The sequence below is a fragment of the Lynx rufus genome, unplaced genomic scaffold (assembly GCF_022079265.1).
Source record: "Lynx rufus isolate CCGP_SWC_20201006 ecotype Redwood Valley unplaced genomic scaffold, mLynRuf1.p SCAF_1, whole genome shotgun sequence".
Taxonomy (NCBI): Eukaryota; Metazoa; Chordata; class Mammalia; order Carnivora; family Felidae; genus Lynx; species Lynx rufus.
This window is the reverse complement of record NW_025814823.1, coordinates 26,138,641-26,162,061: the sequence shown is the minus strand read 5'-3', so window position 1 is coordinate 26,162,061 and position 23,421 is coordinate 26,138,641. Positions and strand designations below refer to the sequence as shown.

The 23,421-nt window shown below is 38.4% G+C and overlaps 1 long non-coding RNA gene across 1 annotated transcript in view; it reads right to left on the bottom strand.

Moving 5' to 3' along the window:
• Nucleotides 1-2,119: 2,119 nt before the first annotated feature.
• The window catches only part of LOC124512501 (uncharacterized), a 100,656-nt gene continuing 79,354 nt past the window's right edge, over nucleotides 2,120-23,421 (bottom strand). Inside the window, exons 4-5 of the long non-coding RNA XR_006962121.1 lie at nucleotides 3,620-3,791; nucleotides 2,120-3,101 (exon numbers count right to left, since the gene is read on the bottom strand). This is a non-coding gene — a long non-coding RNA (uncharacterized LOC124512501). The remainder of the gene's footprint in view (nucleotides 3,102-3,619; nucleotides 3,792-23,421) is intronic.

Below are 23,421 nucleotides of genomic sequence, written 5' to 3'. Positions count from 1 at the left end.
CAAATGAGTAAAGTGAGGTGCAGAGAAGTTGGCAAGTAGTGGGACTAAGATGCAAATCACTTGCACAGCCCTTCACAGCTGCCTCCAGACATATTGTTAAATCAGCTTCCTGCCAATTCTAGCTCCAAAGTTAAATTTCTACAGAATACTCATGTTTTGATTTTTCTAATGAGATATCTTCAAAGAATCTGGGAAGCATCGTTTTCTCCCGACGTAGAGACATTCTAAGAAAGAATGTACATTTTACAGAATCTACTGTGGCCACGTAGGAATTGGACATAAATGAACAGAACAGCCATTTGATAAGTTGGATGATCCTTCGCTGATCAAAAGCAGATGTCGAATGCTTGAAAAAAAGGCATTAATCACACATAATTGAGGAACGCCGTCTATATAGGACAAGATACATGTTTTCCCATTTTAGCAATTAGCATTTATTGAACATGAGCGCCTGTAGAAGAGAGACAATAACAGCCTAGCCTTTTCAATATGTTCTAAGGACCAATTTGTATCTGTACATCGTTTTGTATACTTAAAGTTATAGAAATAAACACATTCATTATTTTTGTTTGTATCATAATTCTAATAAGACCTTCACCATACATGAACCAAAACCAGGTCAAGAAGCACAAAGAGCAGCCAGTATCTCTTTGTATTTAAAGATTAGGTTCTTGAACACAGGTATATCTCAAGCTCGACGCTCAAGGAAAAGGAATGGCTATTGAAGTCATTCCTTAGTATGGAATTTTCCTTTGGTCATTCATTTTCTCCCTCTGCTCTGACTTTATCTTTGAGAAGAAAATTGATAGTTTTTATTAACATACTTAAATTGACATTTCCAGTTAATTTCACTATAGAAGAAAAACAGGAAATCGTTAGTCTTAAAGGCCAAAATCTTTTCTTATTTTAATACCTTAAAAAAAAGATGAGAAAATCCTAGATGCATACAAGCTGAACTGGAGTCAGAAGCACAAGACAAAATACTATTAATATTATGACCACATGTTGTTACAGGCAACAGCACTGCTTACATATGGAAGTTGTTTACAAAACCCTTCTATATAAATGATAAAATTAGACAGATTTAAAGAGATATTAGAATTTCAAAGAAAAGCGTGAGATTGAATTTAGGTGGGAAAAGCCCAACATAATTGATTTGTTTTATTCTACACCATACACACTTGTCAGAATCAAAAAAGTTAAGTATATAACAGAGTCAGCCTAAATATATAAAGTTAATTGCAAAGATGCCAACCAAGCTTTCCATCAAAAAAAAGGGAAGAGAAGGTCCAGGTGCTTTTTTGCTCTAGGTATTTATAGATAGGAATGAGATCACATGATAATGGCACCTCAGTGGTTTAACTTTGATTTTAAAAGAGTTTCTGAACATCTTCCTTATTCAAGTCATAACCGGCATTACAAAAATAGTTGTTAAATGATACCTATATCAATACATATTTGAATAAAATGAGGTAATATTCTATATTATCCCAACACTGATCCCAAATTATTTGACAAAAACAAGAGTTTTGAAAGAAATACTTCCAATGAAAGGCATCTTGAGAAAGGAGCTAAATTTTCTTTATTTTGTCAAGCATATGATAGGCACTCAATAAAAAGAATTTCTTAAATTCCACATTATGTAATAATGTTCTCAACATAATTTATCATATGAACTTTACTACTAGACTTTTCACAAGATGTTTCTGAAGTACATTAAGCTCAGAAATTATGACATTAGGAAAGAAGCTCATTATCAAAATTTTGGTCAAGGGCATTCAATGGTATTAAATTTCCTTCTCTGTTCTTTCTGTACTTGATCTCTGTAAAATTCTCCTTGTCCAACCTAAGCCTATAACAACTTGCTGACTACTCTTTTTCATGGAACATCATGCCCAAAGCATTTTTTTTTTTTTTTGTAAGCAGCAAAGTCCACTGAAAATGGTAAGAAGATATGAGTTGAATCTCTATCTCCTTTTCTGATAGCTTTGCATTTGTTTAGGGACAGGGCATTATGTTAAATACTGATGAGAACTGAAATCTTCAGCATTTGCAGGTTCTGGAAATGCATTCTTTCCATCCTAGTTTAAGGATATGAAGAATTCATATGCTTCTTCCAATCAAATGAGCTCCAGAGCTATTTTCTAAGAACTAACTTGACATGACTAGTCACAGACCTCATACAAAGCCTACCATGAATAGAGTAATTTCAGATAAAATGATCCATTGTTTAAAGCTTGACCTAGTTAATATGTCTAAAAACTTACTGGCTGTCTATCAGTCAAAACTTCCATTTTGAAGTGTTAATATCAAATGAGGGTTTTGCTATTTTTTTTTGCACTTCCTCCTGCATGAAACATTTTTTTCTTTTTTTCATGATTGTAAAGGATAATAGGACACTGTTGGCATGCTACTTTGGTATATTGATATTTTGAGCTGTAGGTACTTAGAAAGCAAATGCAGGGCTTTCTCTGAACTCCCTTTATTTACCTGAAGACATATTCTCCAAAAGGAACTCAGTTGTCATAGATGCCCTCCCCTGGAGTTTCCTCAACCAAGGAACATGATTCTTGTCCTGGAGAGGAAACTTCAAGTCAACACCACACTCAGACAAACTTTGTCACAAACTACCATGCCTCTCATCTCTTCTTCTAATGGCCCAGTTATCTTTCCTAAAAATCATTCACTTTCCCCCAAGAGGCCTATATCTCTGCTCCCCTTTTCCTATAAAGATAGCATTTAATCCTGAATTCTAAAGACACCTCAGAGAGTTATTCATTGTTCCTGAGTGTCTCCTGTGTATACATGAGGTATACCTGTTAATAAATTTGTTTTTCTCTTGTTAATCTATTACAACGGTCTCAGCCAAGAACTCAGAAGGGTAGAGGGAAAATTATTTTTCCTCCCCAAAATTGTCAGAATAATAAAAATCACCTTCTATTATATAACTTAGGTTAGAATAAGGAAGCTACCTTGCTGATCATTATGGATATGTTTTTAAATGAAGTACATAACACTTACTTAGCATAGTATCCAAGTGTCCAAAGGCTCTCAGATCTGTAGGATCTTCAGAGGAGGCAAATCACCATTTCCACCCAGATCTGTCTTATGAAAATATCCACAGAAAATAGTCTTTGGCACTGTTTCCAATGATTCTGTTCTTTTTTAAATTTTATTTTATTTTTATGTTTATTCATTTTTGGAAGACAGAGACGGAGTACAAGCAGGGGTGGGGTGGAGAGAGAGGGGACACAGAATCTGAAGCAGGCTCTAGGCTCTGAGCTGTCAGCACAGGGCCCGACGCGGGGCTCAAACTCACTAATGGTGAGATCATGACCTGAGCCGAAGCCAGACGCTCAACCGACTGAGCCACCCAGGCGCCCCCATCAATGATTCTGTTCTAATAAGACATTAACATAGCATTCATCTTATTACAAGTTATACCAGATGAGTCAATCATTTAAGACTCAGACCTTAACATATTTTCAAATGGCTTTGACCTACAAGTCAAAAATTTTATAATGTCGCGTAGGTTTTATAATGAACATCATACCCCATTTCGCTCTTCCCTTCCCATTCACCTCCTCACCATCCCTTCCCCCACTTTCATTTTCCTCACCATATCTCACAAATTGAAATTACAACCAGCTTCACGTTGATGAAACCCCAAAATAGCATACTGCTTCATTTTCTTCCTTGTGATAATTGTGCAGCAGCAGTAAACTAAAAACACCCCTCGCTGTTCTGTTCATCCGAAGTACATGATGAGTTGTATCTCATGAATAATAGTGCTGCAAAAACATAGACAGTAAAAACAAACAAAAGCATATTGACTGATCAAAAGAAAGAACTTTCAACATCTCACAAATACATATTAAGAACCATGGCTGATCTCAGCTGAGTTGTATTGCAGACATGTTTCACTTCATTGGGTTAAACTATGGGGTTTTCCCCCCTGAAAAGCACCTAATGTAGAATTAAAGTACATAATAATCTGTGGCCTGCTACATGGGTAAGAACTAGAAGATAGGAAAGGCAGAGTTTTGTTCTCCTTAGAAGAACTAAGAACAGGAAGGATAATTTGATCCAACTTCAGTGTCATTAATTGAATATCTACTGTCTCGTCTTTAGGAGACGAAATTGCCTATACAGTGGTCTTTTATATAGCAGTGAACACAAAAAAGGAGACCACTTTCTCTCCCTACCCTCACCCCCAACTCAAAGGTATATTTGCATAATCTTACTGTAAACAAAGGGCAAATGGAAAGGAGCAGGAGAACAATTTGGTTCATGTTTCACCAAAGACATTCTTCTTCCAGGTTGTAACCAGAGACTTCCAAATCATCGCAAACACCTCTTCATCCCCTAACTACCTACAGGCCCAATATAGATCTTTGGAAATTAGATGAGAATAATTCAGGTGTGGGGCACCTGGCTGGCTCAGTTGGTAGAGCATGTGCCTCTTGACCTCAGGGTTGTGAGTTTGTGCCCCATGTTGGGTCTAGAGATTACTTAAGTGATTAAATAAATCTTTTTAAAAAAGAGAGTAATTTCAACATGAAATAATAGCAGCATTATAGGTTAGAAACTATGACGCCTCACTGTTGCATACATCTGCTGGGAAATGAGCATCCGATAGTGCCCAGAACAGATGTAAGAAACTGCAGTTATGGCTCCTTAGTATGATAATTGATTCTAAGTAAGTGTATGAGTATTATTAGTTGTCTTAATTTTTTGTTGCTGGGTTTTTGCTTTTGTTTGTTTTTTTAAGGGCAGACACTTGGAGGTAGAAAAGTCTCTGTATTCTAAATCTAACAATATTAATAAGATGACCAGGAAAATACACCAAACGCAGCCGGAAGAGGATAGTAACAACACACTAAAAGATTCTTTGAGGCTGTTTGTTCCCTGATAAATCTTTATGACAGCAAACAACCCTGCATAGAATAAAATTGTGTCCCTGTGTATTTAACATTCACCAATTTTATTCCATGGCAGCCTATTATCCTTACAGGGGCAGATTCCTAAGGAGAAAGACTAAAAACTAGGTTTTATTTTTAAAAATCAATAACAGTAATTGTCTTTCTCTGACCAACTTATTTTGCTTAGCATAATACACCCCAGTTCCATCCACACTGTTGCAAATGACAAGATTTCATTCTTTTTGACGGCTGGGTAATATTCCATAGCATATGATTTCACTCATATGTGGAATTTAGGAAACAAAACAGACGAACATAGGGGAAGAGAAGGAAAAAATAAGATAAAAACATAGAGGGGGGCAAACAGAAGAGATCCTTAACTATAGAGAACAAACGAAAGGTTGCTGGAGTGGAGGTGGATGGGGGATGAGCTAAATGGGTGATGGACATTAAGGAGGGCACTTGTTGGGATGAACACTGAGTGTTATGTGTAAGCGATGAATCGCTAAATTCTACTCCTTAAACCAATATTACACTATATGTTAACTAACTTCAATTTAAATAAAATCCTAGAGAAATAAAAATAAAAATAACAATAATTAGTTATTAGCTCTACCTTTAAAGCACTAAAACAAAGTTTTTAAAAACATGAACTTTTTAAAAAGTTTTTAAAACATTTTTAAAAAGTTTTAAAACATTTTTTAAAAAGATTTTATTTTACTTATTTAAGTCATCTCTGCACCCAACGTGGGGCTTGAACTCAAAACCCCGACATCAAAAGTCACATGCTCTTCCAACTGAGGAGCCTTGAGCTCCGTTTTCAACAAGGAAACCAGGGAACACTTTAAAAGCTTAAACTTGCTTATCCTCTTCAGGAAAGGCCCTCATTTGATTGACTTTGCTGTGGCTGTTCCAGGGTCAGAAGGCAGAGCCTGAAGCCTATTGCACAGATTAAATTGCATTTTGATCAATATTTTAGGTACAGCCACCACTTCATTATCTGCATGTGAATTTCCCAAGGGCAGTTTGCATTCTGAGACCATCTTGAACCTCTCAGTCAACACCAGTCAGGTCCCCATCCCCAAGCTACAATGTGTGCACAAGGGATGCAAAATCATTGAGAATTTGGTCTAGACCAAAAGAAAAAAAAAAAAAAGTTTAGGCAGGCAAATCCTTTGGGGGGGTAGGGGAGGAAATCCATTATAGTATTATACTTTATCCACTATTTTGGAAGAATTCCACCATTACTTTCTTCTAATAGCAAAGATAATGAGGAATTGACTGCAGTTGTTTCAGTGAGGTCTCTCTGCCCACAAACATTTGTTAAGGACTTGTCTAAATTGTAGCTCATTTTAATTTTTTACTTATTTTTAAAGTTATTTTTTTTAAGTTTATTTATTTATTTTGAGAGAGAGCAAGGGAGAGAGAGAGAGAGAGAGAGAAAGAGAATCCCAAGGAGGCTCTGCACTAGCAGTGCAGGGCTCAAACTCACAAACTGTGAGATCAAGACCTGATGCAAAATCAAGAGTTGGACACTTAACTGGCTGACCCACCTCGGTGCCCCTAAATTGTAGCCCTTTTTTTTTTTTTAATGTTTATTTATTTTTGAAGGAGAGAGAGAGACAGAGTGTGAGCAGGGGTGGGGTAGAGAGAGAGGGAGACACAGAATCTGAAGCAGGTTCCAGGCTCTGAGCTTTCAGGAGAGAGCCTGACCCGGGGCTCAAACTCACAAGCTGTGAGATCATGATCTGAGCCGAAGTCAGGCGCTTAACAGACTGACCCACCCAGGGGCCCCAATTGTAGCCCATTTTTAATGTGGAACTGAAAACTCCACTTTTGCCTACAGACCTTGTAACAGAACATTCTAGAATGATTATAATCATAGCTCAGTAGACAATATTATACAACCAACAGAAATGTGCAATAATCAGGTCATCAAAGAATAATAGGGTCAGTAGTGGAGCAAGTACTCAGGGGTACTGAAGTAATGCTCAGAAAGTCTGCATGGGGATAGAATTTAAAATTAATATAGAACTCTCAGGTGCCTGTGGTAGATTGAAGAGCAACTAGAAGTCTCTGGAAGATTAGGCGGACCCACTCTTAACTAAACCCCTTTGCATTTAACTTCTGGGGGCATCTGGCTGGCTCAGTCAGCAAAGCATGGACTCTTGAAATATAGGTTGTGAGTCTGAGCCCCACTTTGGGTACACAGATTTTAATAAACAAACAAACAAACAAACCACTTCTGTCTCTGACTTGGCCTCTTTATTTTTATTTAATTGGCAGGGGGGTGGAAGCTGGCACGCCTTCTTCAAACAAAAAGGAACCCTAAACATATAGAACCTGGACTCCTGAACATCATTTTATATGATTACTGTCTTCTTCTGAGGCGTAAGCTAGTTTCCTAATGACAGTGACCCTGATATACAAGTTAAATGACAGATACAACCAGAACTTACATTGAAGACTCTGCCATCAAATGTATATTAGGGAATCATTTCGTATTACTATTAATTCCTAAAATGAATTAGGGGTTCATTTTCTATAAAATCCCTACTACTCAAATGACGCAATTCAAGTGAAAAATACAAATCTATTGGTACAACATTGTCAATTATTCAGCAAGAATTTACTAACAAGAACTATAGATTGCATATATCAAATATCCTGTATGTCTTAGGCTGAGTATCTCCCAAATGGGAGACAAGGCTTGCATGCAGTTAGTTTATTTGAAAAAATAGGGCCAGGAGGCAGGTATATCAGCTGGGGGGAAAGGGAGTAAAACAGGGAAAGAGGAAAAACCAATACGAGGATGTATCATTGAGTTGGTTCTCATGGAGGAGGCTTAAGCATGCTTTCAAGGAGACAAAAAAGGTTCACATTTATCTACCAATTTCCATTCTCCATTGGTCAAGTGTGATTCTATGGAACATCACATCCACTGCCCACCACCGAATTTTTATACAGGCATGCGTACAGAGCCTGTTCTAATGGTGCTCCGTACCAGTGGGTCAGGGAGGGCATTGTCCTATCACATTTATGCAAAGCCACTCAAGGCCTGTATGGAATTAGTAAGTGGTTGAGTAAGAGGCAGCTCCCAGAGGACTTAGCAGAAGCTTCCAGTTATTACCGTGCTTCAGAACCAATTGGCACAATTGGAATTAGCATATAATTTTCTAATTCTGGTCAAATATTTTTTATTTGAAGTCTAGTTAACACATAATATTATATTAGCTTCAGGTGTACCATATAGTGATTCAACAATTATATATGTTACAAAATGCTCACTGTGATAAGTGTAGTTACTCTCAGTCACCATATAAAGTTATTACATCCCTATGCTGTACCTTTCATCCCCATGACTTATTTATGTTATAACTGGATGTTTATAGTTCTTAATCCCCTCCCTATTTCACCTATCCCCTCCCTCTACCTCCCTCTCCTCTGGCAATCACCAATCCGTTCTCTCTATTTATGAGTCTGTTTCTTTTTTTTTTTGTTCATTGATTTTCTTCTTTAGATTCCACATATAAGTGAAATCATATGGTATCGTCTTTCTCTGACTTATTTCACTTAGCATAATTCCCACTGAATGGCAAGATCTCGTTTTTTTTAAGGCTGAGTACTATTCCATGGGGTGTATATACACCATAACTTCTTTATCCATTCATCTACCAATGGACACTTAGGTTACTTCCGTATCTTGTTTATTGTAATAATACTGCAATAAACATAGGAGTGCATCTATGCTTTCAAATCAGTGTTTTTGTTTTCTTTGGATAAATACCCCAAAAATGGAATTACTGGGTTGTATGGTATTTCTATTTTTATTTTGTTGAGGAACCTGTATACTGTTCTCCATAGCGGCTGCACTAATTTACATTTCCACCAACAGTGCACAAGGCTTACCTTTTCTCCACATCCTCACCAACACTTGTTATTTCTAGCGTTTTTGATTCTAGCCATTCTGACTAATGGGAGCTGATATCTCATTGTGCAAATATCTTTTAACTAATATTTTATAGAGTCATTTAGATTTACCAAGAATAACCTCAGCAACACTTTTGTGAACACAGTGAAATCTCGGTCATTCATACTGCATTCATCATGATTCATGGACTGAGAGCAAATTTACATTGGTATTACCTATTTAAAAAAAAAAGAAGAAGGATATGCTTAGAAATTAAGCATATAAACCTGACTCCACAGAGCATTTTAAAATATTTACCTTTGCCCATCCCCCATTCGTGATATCTCTCTTTCTCTTCCCCCCTCTCTCTCTCAAAAATAAACATTAAAAAAATAAAATATTTACCTTCACCATCACTTCTATACATACAATTATATGTTGGCAGTTGCCTCTAAAACCGGTCATAGTAAACACTAAGTAATCAATTGCTGGAAGAATGAAAAATTTAAATTGTAATTACAAAGCATCTCAATCCATTAATTAAGCAATAGGTCATCTATGATCCACTACTAGCTTGACTCTAGCTGTTGTGTGAACTTTAAATTTATAAAAGTATGCTTTAAAGAATTAGTCAGTAAATCAGATGTTTCTCTCCATCTAAATGCCTCCAGGAAGTTTGAACTAATGATGTGTCTCTCGATAAAAATAAGGAAAATCTAAGGATAGAAACAGTTAAAATTCTATTGGCTATTTCTCAGGTAATTCTAGTAAACTTCTCATACCTTTGATGTCTCTTCAAATTGAGATTGTGTTTCATCTGGCTAAAGTCTTTTAAACTATATCTTTTTAGGGCGCTTGGGTGGCTTAGTTGGTTAAGCGTCTGACTGCGGCTCAGGTCATGATCTCACCACTTGTGAGTTCGAGCCCTGCGTTGGGCTCTGTGCTGACAGCTCGGAGCCTGGAGCCTCCTCAGATTCTGTGTCTTTCTCTTTCTCTCTCTCTGCTCCTCCCCTGCTCACACTCTGTCTCTCAAAAATAAATAAACATTAAAAATAAATAAACTATATCTTTTAAACAACTGAGCTATCATTCATATACCATAAATTCACCTGTTTTTAACATTTTTTAACATTTTTTTATTATTTGAGAGAGAGTATGCACACACACACATGCATGCAAGTGGAGGCAGGACAGAGGGCAAGAGAGAGAAAATCGCAAGCAGGCTCCAAGCTCAGCGAGGAGCCCAATGTGGGGCTCGATCCCATGACCCCAGGATCATGACCTGAACCGTAATCAAGAGTTGGATGGTCAACCCACTGCACCACCCAGGTGCCCCTCACCTGTTTTAAGTGTGGAATTCAATGAATTTTAGTATATTTACAAGGTTGTACAACCATTAATTACCACTAGGACATTTCCATCACCCCAAGAAGAAATTTCATTCCCATTTACAGTCACTCATCATTCTCACTTTCAACCCTAAGCACCACTACTCTACTTTCTGTGCCTATATTTTTGCCTTTTCTTGGACATTTTATATCATAAGCATGATGCATTAAGGGTCATCCCTGCTGTTAACCTACATCTTTTACAACCAGCAAATGTGGTTGTTGTGTATGTTGTCTGCAAACTGAAATCATCTTATTTCAGTTTCAAGGTAATATTTCTGGGGGTGCCTGGGTGGCTCAGTCGGTTGAGCAACGGACTTCGGCTCAGGTCATGATCTCACGATTTGTGAGTTGGAGCCCCGTGTAGGGCTCTGTGCTGACAGCTCAGAGCCTGGAGTCTGCTTCTGATTCTGTGTCTCCCTCTCTCTCTGCCCCTCCCCCTCTCATGCTCTGTCTCTCTTTGTCTCAGAAATAAATAAACATTAAAAAAATTTTTTTTAATTTGTTATATACAATATTAAATAAAGCCATTTAAAGAATTAACGAATCACATACAAAAACTTAAGTAAAAAATCCTTTTTATACAACTTTTATTATCTGCCAATTGTAAAAATAATAGGCTCAGCATATTAAAATACTGAATATAGAGAACTACAGACAAGTATAAAATTTTATGTTAATTTTAGAATAAAATAAAGCCTCTCTTACTACCTCAATCCTTTCTAATGTTGCATTTAACTTTTAAATATTATTTTCTTCAACTTTCAAACTATTTGAAAAGTTGCAAGAATAGTAAGATAAACACCTTATACTCCACGTAGATTTACCAATCATAAACATCTTGCCACATTTACTTTTTCTTAGAATAACTCATTATCTCTCTCTCTCTCTCTCTCTCTCTCTCTCTCTCTCTTTCACACACACACACACACACACACACAGGAAAGTTACATGACATGTCAACCCTAAAGACTTCAACATGCATCTCTTAAGTACAACAACATTTTTCCCTGTAATCATAACACTATGATCATGCTCAGGAAATTTAATGTTGACACTGCTATTATCTAATATAAAGCCCACATTCAAATTTTCCCAGTTATTGTCCCATTAATGTTATAAAACTAAAAATAATAATAATAATAATCCAAGTCAATTGAGAAAAATTCATTGCACCCTCCTTTAATCTGAAACAATTCCCTGGCCTTTTTCTTTTCTTTTCTTTTTTTTTTTTTGACACTGACATTTTTGAAGATTGCAGGCAGACCAGTCATTTTTCACTACATCCCAAAAGTTAGACTTGTTTGATTGTTCCTTCATAATTAGATCCAGGTTTAGCTTTTCTGGGGGAGAGGGGAGGCCAGGAATAGCATATATATTTTGTTCTATCTTCTCACTGTATTAGAATATGCCTAATCATCTTTTAAACATAATTATTACAATTTTCACATAATTGTCATATTATATATAAATGTTTACGCCCTGCCTTTGAAAAATAAGCATATTATAATTTCCCCATGATATGAAAAATTCTTCAAAATCACCACTTTTGATGGATACATAATCCATCATATATTATCATTTATTTGATAAATACATTCTTGATTATTACACATTTAAGTCATTTCCATATCATACTATTATAAAAATGATATACACGCTTAGGCATATTATTTGGCCATATACATGATTCCTTTCTTAGAATACATTGCTAGAAATGTAATTACCTAATATCATTGGATTAAAGGTATAAACTCTTAAATATTGACAAATTAAAGAAATGTGACACCTAGCCTTCAAGAAGGCCCCCAATGATCCCTGCCTCCTGGTCTTCATACCTTTATGTAGTCCTTATCCACATTTACCAAGATTGGTCTGTGTGACCAAAAGAATACAGCAGAGCAATGATAGGTCACCTGCAAGGTTAGGTTATAAAAGAAACTATAGAAGGGTGCCTGGGTGGCTTAGTCGGTTAAGCATCTGAGTTGGGTTCTGGTCATGATCTCATGGAGCCCCCCCATCAGACTCTGTGCTGACAGCTCAGAGTTTGGAGCCTGCTTCAGATTCTGTGTCCCCCTTTCTCTGCCCCTCCCCTGCTTGCTCACTCTCTCTTTCTCTCTCAAAACTAAACATTAAACAAAAAAATTTTAATAAAAAAATAATAAAAGAAACTATAGTTTGTCTTGGTCACTCTTCCTCTAGGGTCACTAGCCCTGAGAGAACCCAGCTGCCATATTGTGGGGACAGACTGGCAGCCTATGGAGAAGTCCACACGGCCAGGAACTGAGGTTACTGGCCAATAGACATGACCCACTGATCCTGGCCAACAATCTCAAGAGTGAGAGTAAAAGTAGTTTCTCCTGCCCGAGTTGAGCTGGCGGTGACCACGTCCAGCTACGGACTGCCCTTCCTAAGCAGCAGGTTAAGCAGTCCCTAGGTCCCTGATCCACAGAAAATGTGAAATGATAGATGTTTATTGCTTTGAGCTGCTAAGTATTACAGTAACTTGTTACTACAAGCAAGACACAATTAATATAAAAAAGTGTAAATCGTCTTATATTCTCACCAGCAGGGCACGAGGGCCTGTCTTGCCAAACGGAATTGTAGTCTTTTAAAAATCATTGTTAATTTCAAAGATTTCTTTTTAAAAGGCATCTCTTGGGGCTCCTGGGTAGCCCAGTTAGTTAAGCATCAGACTCTTGGTTTTGGCTCAGGTCATGGTCTCATGGTTTGTGGGATCGAGCCCCTTGCTGGGCTCTTCTCTGGCAGCATGGAGCTTACTTGGGATTCTCTCTCTCCTTTTCTCTCTGCCTCTCTCTCTCTCAAATAAATAAACTTTTAATAAATAAATAGGCATGTCTTTATTTAAATTTGCATTTCTTAGACTATCTGTGAGGTTGAAGTTTTTTGGTTGTTTTTTTTTTTCAAAAAATTTGAGTCACTAATTCATGTTCTGTGAATGGATTAATCTGTTTACTGTTTCTGTACAAGTTTTGCCCAAACTTTCTATAAAAGTTTTCTTATTATTATGTATGAATTCATTTCTCTTTTCCGGTTATATTGCTGGTAGAAATTTTCCCAAATTATTTTTAATTCTTCAATTTTATTTAAATTCAAGTTAGTTAACACATATGGGGCGCCTGGGTGGCTCAGTTGGTTGGTCGTCTGACTCTTGATTTCATCTTGGGTCATGATCTCATAGTTTGTGGGTTCAAGCCCCACATAGGGCTCTGTGCTGGCAGTACAGAGCCTGCTTGCAATTCTCCCTCTCCCTCTACCCTGCCCCTCCCGTGCTTGCTTGCTCTCTCTCTTAAAAAATAAACTTAAAAATATTTCAAGTTAGTTAGCATATAATGTAATAATTATTTCAAGAGTAGAGGGGCACCTGGGTGGCTCAGTCAGTTGGGCGTCCAACTTTGGCTCAGGTCATGATTTTGCAGTTTGTGGGTTCAGGCTCTGCATTGGGCACTGTGCTGAGAATCTGGAGCCTGGAGCCTGTTTCAGATTCTGTGTCTCCCTCACTCTCTTCCCCTCCCCCAGGTCATGCTCTCTCTCTCTCTCTCTCTCAAAAATGAATAAACATTAAACATTTTTTTAAAATAATGTTTTCAAGAGTAGAATTTAGTGATTCATCACTTACATGTAACACATAACCTTAAATTTGCCATCTTAACCATTTTTAAGGGTATGTTTCAGTAGTGTTAAGTATTTTCATACTGTTGTGCAATAGATCTCTAGAACATTTTCATCTTACAAAACTGAAACTCTATACCTGCCAAACACTAATTCTGCTACCCAATTTCTCCCAGCTCTTAGTAACCACCTTTCTATTCTGTTTTTATGATTTTGACTACTTTAGACATTTCCTATGTGTGGAATCATACAGTATTCTTTTCTGATTCACTTAGCATAACATCCTCCTGGTTCATCCGTGTTGTAGTGTGTGACAAGATTTCCCTCCTTTTTCTTTTTTAAGGCTGAGTAATATTCCCCTGTAGGTATATTCCACATTTTCTTAATTCTCTCATCTGTTGATGGGGATTTGTGTTGCTCCCTCCTCTTGACTATCGTGACTAGTGCTGCAATGAACCATGGGTATGTAAATATCTCTTTAAGATCCTCTGAATTCTTTTGGACATACACATACAAGTGAGATAGCTGGATTATATGGTAATTCTATTTTTAGTTTTTTAATGGGGCGCCTGGGTGGCTCAGTTGGTTGAGCATCTGGCTTTGGCTCTGGTTGTGATCTCACGGTTATTGAGTTCCAGCCTCACGTCAGACTCTCTTCTGTCACTGCAGAACCCACTTCAGATCTTTGGATTCTCAGTCCCCCTCTCTCTGCCCCTTCCCCACCCAGGTGCCCCTACCTTTCCAATTTCTTAATTCATATTCTTATCCTATCAGAAAGTTTCCTGAAATTAAATCAACATTGCCGTTAACTTACATTACACCGAGAATCCAGTTTTTACTAGCCCCCTCTATTATACATTTTTTCTAAATATATTTAGACATTGTCTCTCTGACTTTCTTATCCAGCTGGATTTATTAATTTCTAGCTATATCATGTGGCTTAGTGCTTAGCACATATTAGGCTCTCAATAAAAAATTTATTGAGGGAATTTTTGTTTAATGAATGTTTAAAGAATATTATGAGTGCCACCTATAAGCTTTATTAAACATCAAATGACAAGTACTGGGATGAAAGGAATTTTTCTGGCTTATCATAGCACAAGTTCAGGGGACTAATGATAAAAAATGAAATGAACAAGAAACCAGAATTGCTGTCGAAATGAGCTACGATTCCATGGTCAAAAAAATGTGTGTGGGGGGAGAACTGAAATATATGGATAAATAAAAATGAAGTAGAACTAACAATAACCAACTTTTATTTAACATCCTATAAGAAATAGATTTTATTATCTCCACTGTATAAAGGGGGAAGGGAACCCCTGAGTCCCTTGTCTAGGTGACAGAGTTGCAAGTGACAACTCTTGGATCGGAATTCAACTTATGTCTGACTCCACAGCCCATCATCTTTGCAATAAGCCACAATTTTCTCCAAGGCCCTGTCTTCCCAGCTCTAGCCCACCCCCTGGTTGTAATTGGGAAGTAGGAGAGATCTCTGAAGCAAAGGGAGGGGCTGGTGGTATCGGGATCGATCTCCAGTGAATACAAAATAGTTTGGTAGAGGTCAAATACTACCACATTTTTTCTTAAAATACTTATTCGGTTTTGAGAGAAGGGGATAGACAGAGCATGAGTGGGGGAGGAGCAGAGAGAGAGAGACAGACAGATAGACAGAATCTGAAGCGGGCTCCAGGCTCTGAGCTGTCAGCACAGAGCCAAACTCAGGGCTCAAACCCACGGACCATGAGATCATGACCTGAAGTCGGACACTTAACCGACTGAGCCACCCAGGCGCCCCATACCACATTTTTTTTGTGTCCTTGAGAATAATCTTTGGCAGGGGTGGAGAGGAATTAGACAGTTCTGCCTTTAACATACTGTTGACCTCTTTTCCTAACACCTCACTAAAGCTCACAAATGGAATCTAATGTCAGAACCTGCAGTGCCGGGGCGCCTGGGTGGCGCAGTCGGTTGAGCGTCCGACTTCAGCCAGGTCACGATCTCGCGGTCCGTGAGTTCGAGCCCCGCGTCAGGCTCTGGGCTGATGGCTCAGAGCCTGGAGCCTGTTTCCGATTGTGTCTCCCTCTCTCTCTGCCCCTCCCCCGTTCATGCTCTGTCTCTCTCTGTCCCAAAAATAAATAAACGTTGAAAAAAAAAATTTAAAAAAAAGAACCTGCAGTGCCATGTTAAGAATATTGTAATATCTTACAATTAAAGAGCTCCTTTGTGCATATTTTCTCTAGGCATCTTTTTAAAATCTCTGCATTTCCCTTTTATTATTTAATAAAACTATGTTAATTAATCTTACCAATGTAATCTGATACTGCACAATAGCGATTGTCTTCTTGGTTATTTAAATATTACATATTACATCTTTGCTAACAACTATCTTTTCATTATTTTATACATTTATCAAAGCTGTTTCATTCCTTTTGTACCAGTTTCTGATTTCTTCCTTGAACATCCTCCTCCATAACGTTTAGGATCTGCGAGTTGGTAATTAGAACGATCATTCCTCCATCTCCAACTTTTAGATTGTTTACTTTTTTCCCCTTCAGTTTTGTGACTTCTCCTTGATCTCTTTAATCATTATTTTTTTATAATAGGTGTGTGTGGTGGTTATAAAGAAATGTTCTTATGACATGGAGAAATGTTCATTTACAAAGTTAAAAAAAAAAAAAGAAAGCAGGATTCAACATTGCATATACGATGTGACCCCAACTAAATGAACATTTATATGCTTTACTTAGATTAAATTTTTAAAAAACTAGACCAAAATATTGACAGTCATCACTTAGTGGTGAGATTATGAGCAATTAAAAAAAATTTTTTTTAAGTGTTTACTTATCTTTGAGAGAGAAAGAGACAGAGACAGAGCATAAGCAGGGGAGGGGCAGAGAGAAAGGGAGACACAGAATCCGAAGCAGGCTCCAGGCTCTGAGCTGTCAGCAAAGAGCCCAACATGGGGCTTGAACCCACAAACCACGAGATCACGACCTGAGCCGAAGTCGAACACTTACCTGACTGAGTCACCCAGGCGCCCCGAGATTATAAGCAATTTTTAAAAATTCTGTGTACTTTTCATGTTTTCTACAATGGGTACATATTATCTTTTGCCAGACCTGGGTCAGAGCCCAAAGTCAGAACTGAGGCCAAAGGGACAATTTTGCTGAGGACTCTTGCTGCTGCTAAGGGCTGTCCATCCATGGAAGACTTCCCCTGCCAGCCCCGTCCTGAGGCAGCTGTTTCTGGTGGGCAGCTGGTAGGTATGTGTGGCGTGCATGGATGTGGGAGTGTGGGGCAGGGAGGAGAAACCCAAGAGAGAGGTCTGACAGTCTGATATCTCTGGGGAGGGACTGGAGCTCTCTTAGTCTGTGCTTAGAAGCAGATCTCACTTGGAATAGAATGGAAATAAATATCAGGATCCAGATGAAAGCTGAATACCTCGTATCTATATTGTCCAATTCACTCTCCACCTTGAGGTTCATTCCCCTGAATGATATTTGAGGATATTTGAGCAAGTTCTGGTCTTTTAATTCAGATTAATTGTGTAATATTTAATATGTTTTCCAGCATCCCTTTGTGTCAGTTTTCTCAAGTCATTAAGGGCCTAGTAAGAATCTTCTACTATATCACTGAAGTGTCATGAAGATATAGGAATAAATATCTCCTATTTACTTTGCCACTTAGAATGTAGCTCTTTGCCCCAAATTATGTTGCCTTTCTAGGTTAGAAAGCCGTAGTGGGGGAAGAGTGCATACCCTTTTCTTTCCCTTTTAACTATCCAGACTTTATGCCATTATTCTTCTTTCTGGGAAATGAGACAGAAGAAGTGAACTCCTGTCATCTTAAAAGGTTTGCTTAATGACCGTCCCGTGTGAACACACGCAGTCTTAGCTGAGAAACATGATTGCTGCAACCATATAGGCCCCTAAGACGGACTCATTTATCAAATATTAAAGAGTCATTTCATAGAATGGCTTTTGTGGCCACTTTTCAATAGAAGTGAAGCCTGAGCAATTATAAGAAAAGCAAAGAACCCTTAGGTTCTTTTACTGAAGGGGTCAGTCATCTAGCGTTTGGGAGACCTGACATCATCACCTATGTGAGTTTCCCCCCAAGCTAAATTTGCACACGGAGCAAAAAAATACACCATTTCCCATGGCAAATAAACATAAAGAGGAGACCTTTTCAAGGGGCTATTTTCTAAGACTTAATATCTAGAGCTCAGTTCTTTTTAAATTTTTTTTTTCTTTTTTTTAGGTATCTAGAGGGAGAAAGAGTGTGCGAACCAGGGGAGGGGAAGCAGGAGAGAGAGAGAGAATCCTGGGCAGGCTCCACGATGAGCATGGAACCCCACCTGGGGCTTGGATCCCACAACCCTGGGATCACTATCTGAGCCAAAATCAAGAGTCAGGCACTCAACCAACCGAGCCACCCAGGAGCCCCTAGAGCTCAGTTCTTGTGCATTGAATCATATTCGCTCATATCCAGCCTCAGGCTTCCCATGCGTTGTTGGATTAATAGACTAAACCGCTGAGTAAAGTTGAAAGGGCAGAGTTTGGATAATATATCATTCCTGCATGATCCTCCTTATCATATCTAAACTGACAATCAATTCCGTTTGGCACAACATATGACTCCACACATCAATTGCCAGAATATAATAGTAATGTCAGATATTTATAAGGGCAGAGAGATTAGAACTGATAAAATAACAAGGTAATTGTTAAGGTCTGTATTGTATACCGTGGGTGTACAATTATTATTTGTGCTCATTGCATCTGATGTTTGCCCATTGCCAGCAGCATGGTGCCTTTCGTGCACATGGCTTGAGGAGGGAGCCATGGATCTGTGCTACTGGAATGCTGTGGGATTGTCTTCTGACCATCAAGCTAAGACCCAATAAGGCCAGCATCCCAAGCAGGATTAGGGCTGAATTCTAATTCAGCCTTCTCTCTGGAATTGCTCGCCCACCAACACAGAACTGGTATAACTGGGCCGCGCTGAAAGTCTGGCCTGCTCACCAGATATTGGCAGCAAGCCATTCTCTATGGAGATGTTTGTTTGATGTTCAAAACATGCAAACTTAGCATCTTTGGTAAAGGAGAACAATAACCTTTTCTTATTCAACATAAACGATGATCCTTTTTTACAACAACAGCAAAAAAGTCAATAAAAAACTCAGTTTGAAACCAGATTTTTTTCCCCAATATGAATAAGAGTTCAGTTATTTTCTCCCCTAAGCTTTGGAAGTGCTCCTCTCTTTTTGGACAGTTTTGTATCTCCTTTCCAGTACAGATGTCTATTGCCTTGAAGGCTTTCACAAGAGAATTTAATCCTTGGCAGTGAAAAGAAAGAATCCCACGGGGCAAGTTGGGGGGCGGGGGGGAGGAAGAAGAGACTGGCCAAGTTGAAGGAGGTTGATTTGAATGGAAAAATCCTTTAGTCATGCCAAAGATGTGAAATTATCAAAGACACAAAGATCTTATATAGAAAAAAACTATATAGAAAAAAACACAAACTCTTTCCATACCCCAACTGTGATGTCAATTCTACAATAGGTTATCCTTGAAAAAGAATATTACTCTCACCTTTTGGAAACCCTGTGCTACTTTACAGTGTGAGTTATATTTGCTCCTAGAGATCTGAAATGAGTGAACACTAATATGCACTCTGTTTCAGGTTTAAGCTAGGTTTGTCCCCAATACCTACTGTTTCAGGAACCAAAAATAGATTCTCAGTGAGTCGCATCCCAAATCTTAATTTCAGCATTTATTTCCACTTATCTTCTGCCTCGACTGTTTCAGCTAGCGTTCTTTGATTGCAAGCAATGATAGCTGCTCTGGTAAACTTAAGCAAGAAAGGAATTTTGGGGGAAAATTGGGGAAGCTCCAAGGATTGAGGAGAGGAGGCGAAAGACCCAGTAGTGGAAAGGACAGACCCAGTTTACATGCGTCTTCACACCATGAACTTCTCAACTGCTGCATCTGAAACAAAGGATTCTGAGTCCAGGAAGAGAGAATCTGACTGGCTTAACTAGGTTCAACTCTTCGCTCCATCCGGGGGCTGGAGGAAAACAGAGTATCTGAACCACAGTCCCACCAGATGGCATATCCAAAAGTGAGGATGGAATTACCAAAAAGTAAATGGAGATGCTATTATTGAAAGAATGGGGACTGAAAGCTGAGCAGCTAAGGGAAGTAAACCCAGAACAGCAACAACAAAACAAATGTGTGCCAATCCCCATCCCTTTCCATTTCACTGTTTTGTATGTTTTCTGCTCTTTTGTATGTTTCCCTCTCTTCTTTTTTCCTTTATCTCTTTCTGTCTTTCTTGCCTTTTCCTTATCCTTTAAAGTTCATCTGTTATTGTAGCTGAAATTTTTGTCATCATTCTTGCTTTTTTCCTAGAGATCCTACTATCAAAATTATATCACCTAAACAACTGATTCTTGTGGGCAGTGGTGTTAGCTGAGTAGGGATCGATCAAATCAATGTCCACATTGATTTCTGAAAACATATTCCTGAATTTATCCCTTTTAAGCCAGTAACTCACTCAGCTGCCTACCATTATGCTTCTCATTTAATTGTTATAAATGAATTCCTTTAATTAACGCAAGGAGGCCTCAGGAATTTGTGATTGGAAGGACATTAATCTAATATTTACTATTTCCATCTTATCATGAAATCAGTCAACCTGTTATCAGAGGAAGCCAGGGAACAGCTCACCTGGCTGACATAAATGTGCCAGAGTAAAATGATCATTTACGATGGAGACAGAGGTTACAGGTCAGACCTCAGATCTGCATCTTTCTGACTTTGTGAACTTGGTTTAATTATTTATCTTCCTCAAGCTTCCTTGATCTCATCTGTGAAGTGGGATATGGTTCTCATCACATTTGGTTGTTACAACAAGTCAATAAAATTATAATTGAAAAATATTTACCATACTACCTGGCATATTATGGGTATGCAGTAAAGGTTAAATTCCTCGTTCTTCCAACAAATATTTAATGAACATCTACTATGCCCCACACACCATGCTAGATGCCAAGAATGGGAACAAAACAGACGTGCTTCCTCCTGCTTAGAGGTTACCTTCAAGTGGGAAAGACGCATTAATCAAAATCCAATATAGAAAGTATTGGTACCAAAAAACATATTAATTAGAGGGTCACAGACAATGTCTGCTATAGGCTCAATGGTTGTGTCTCCCACAAAACTCATATTGAAACCTAATCCCAAAAGGGATTTGAAGGTAGGGCCTTTAGGAGGTGATTAGGTCATGAAGGTGGACCCCCCTCCCCCATGCATGAGATTAGTACCCTGATAAAAGAGACCCCAGAGACATATGTTACCCCTTCTTCCACAGAAGGACACAGCAAAGAGATGGCCATTTACAAACCAGAAAGCAGATCCTCACCAGGCACTGAATCTTCTGGTATTTTTATCATAGGCTTCCTGGCCTCCAGAACTATACGAAATAAAAATTTGTTGTTTATAAGCCACCGAGTCAGTTATTTTGTTATGGCAGCCGAAATGGACTAAGGCAGTGGCACTCACACTATATAAATTAACTATAGATGTGGGTTAATTAAGGGAAACACTCGCATTCAGTAAACCAGAGTAAACTCACTGGAGACATGTGACTGACAATTCTGGGTATTCTGGAGAAACTTTACCGTCTCTCATTTTAGCAAAAAGGATTTTTATTAAAGAGATGATATTTCTATGTTTGCATAAGAAAAAGAGGACAAATTGTTTTGCTTGATAGAGAAGTTTCAATGATAGGATTTTGCATGCAATCTTTGGGAGGTTGAAATCATGTACTTTAATGATGTAAGCATTGAATGAATTAGGCTATGAGCAGTCGTGGAGGCGATCAAGTCAAGAAAAAGAGACAACCCAAGAAATTTTAGGAAAAAATGTTCTTAGTGTTTGTGGCAGACATTGCTAGTTACATACCAGTGTCTTATTTACCCTTCTTTACTAAACGCACTCCAATTTTTTTAGCTTGGCCCACTGTTTCCCAGATAAAAGTCTACATTTCTGAGTTGCCCTTGTAGCTAGGTGAAGCTACATGACCAGCTAGGTGATCAGAAGACAGCAGAAGTGTTATGTCATCTGACAAGTCTGCTAAAATTGAGGGGCATTCTTATACTTCCCTTTTCCTCCTGAACCCTCCTGTCAGGAACTTTAGCACCATCTTAGGCCACGAATGAACCTTGGGACTTAAAGCCATGTAGATTCACGTGACAAGATAGAAAAAGCCTGGGTCCCTGGTACTTGCTGCCTTTATCCCACCCTTGCACTGCCTATCTCCAGACTTCTTCCATGTAAGTGGGAAATAAGCTGTCTAGTTTAAGCCACTATTTTGGGCAATCTTTATTTTTAAGCAGATGTTCAAATTTAATCAAAATTGATATATTGCTGGGATAATATGCTAAACGTTATGGGGGGGGTCTAAAATAAACGTGTCACATGGCCTTTTTACCTTAGAAGTTTATATTGAGTTGATCCTTAGATTTATGCAAAGTTATTTGAGAGTTGTAGGCGATAAAGTTGGAGCAGTAGCCTGGAGCCAGAATGCATAGGATCTTCTGGACCACCGTGAAGTCACTGGACTTTTATTCTATTTATAGAGAATTTCAGTGTCATCATTTGACTTACATTTTTAAAGGATCAGGTTCTTCACTTCTGGCATGGTAGACTGGGTAATTTGAACAAACGCTCCCGCTGAAAACAACAACAAAAACAAAAACCCTGGACAAAATGTTAGGAAAAAAAAAATTCCTTGAAGGCATTGGAGAACCAACAAGTTAATTAAGAATTACAGGGCCAAGTTCCAGAAGAAGACAAATCACAGACATAAGCTTGGCAGTTAGGGAACTTTTCCTGTAGAACCTTTACCAATTCTGGAAGAAGTGACTGAGAAGTTGAGAAATTCATATTTTTGACAGGCTTGTGAAGCCGGGGGGGGGGGGGGGTGGAATTGAAATCACAAAGCGTTGGGGAATAAGCCTGGTAAACCATTTGGGCTTTGAAGTGATACTTAAATAGGCTACCTTACAGAAGTAAGGGTGAACTGGGAGTCAACTGACTTTCACAGGGAGTGAATCACTGGTTCAAATCAGCTTAATCGTGCAATTGGATTGCTACAGCCCCTTGCTGCCATAGAAGCAAATTTCTGTGAAAACATTTCACAGCCAAAATAGCCAAGTACACAAGAGGAGACATGAATGGAAACCTAGATAAACAAGAGAAAACAGAAATAGACCCACTAAGGCTCCATCCAGCACAGAGTTAAAAATAGCTATATTATAATTTCAGAAACAAAACAAATGAACATATGGGAAGGGGGGGAAGAGAAGAGGGGGAAACAAGCTGAGGCTCTTAATGATAGAGAACAAACTATGGGTTGACAGAGGGAGGTGGGTGGGAGATGGGCTATATGGGTGATGAGTACTAAGGGGGGCACTTGTGATGAGCACTGGGTGTTGTATGTAAGTGCTGAATCATTGACTTCTATTCCTGAAATCAATACTGCACTGTATGTTAACTAACTAAAA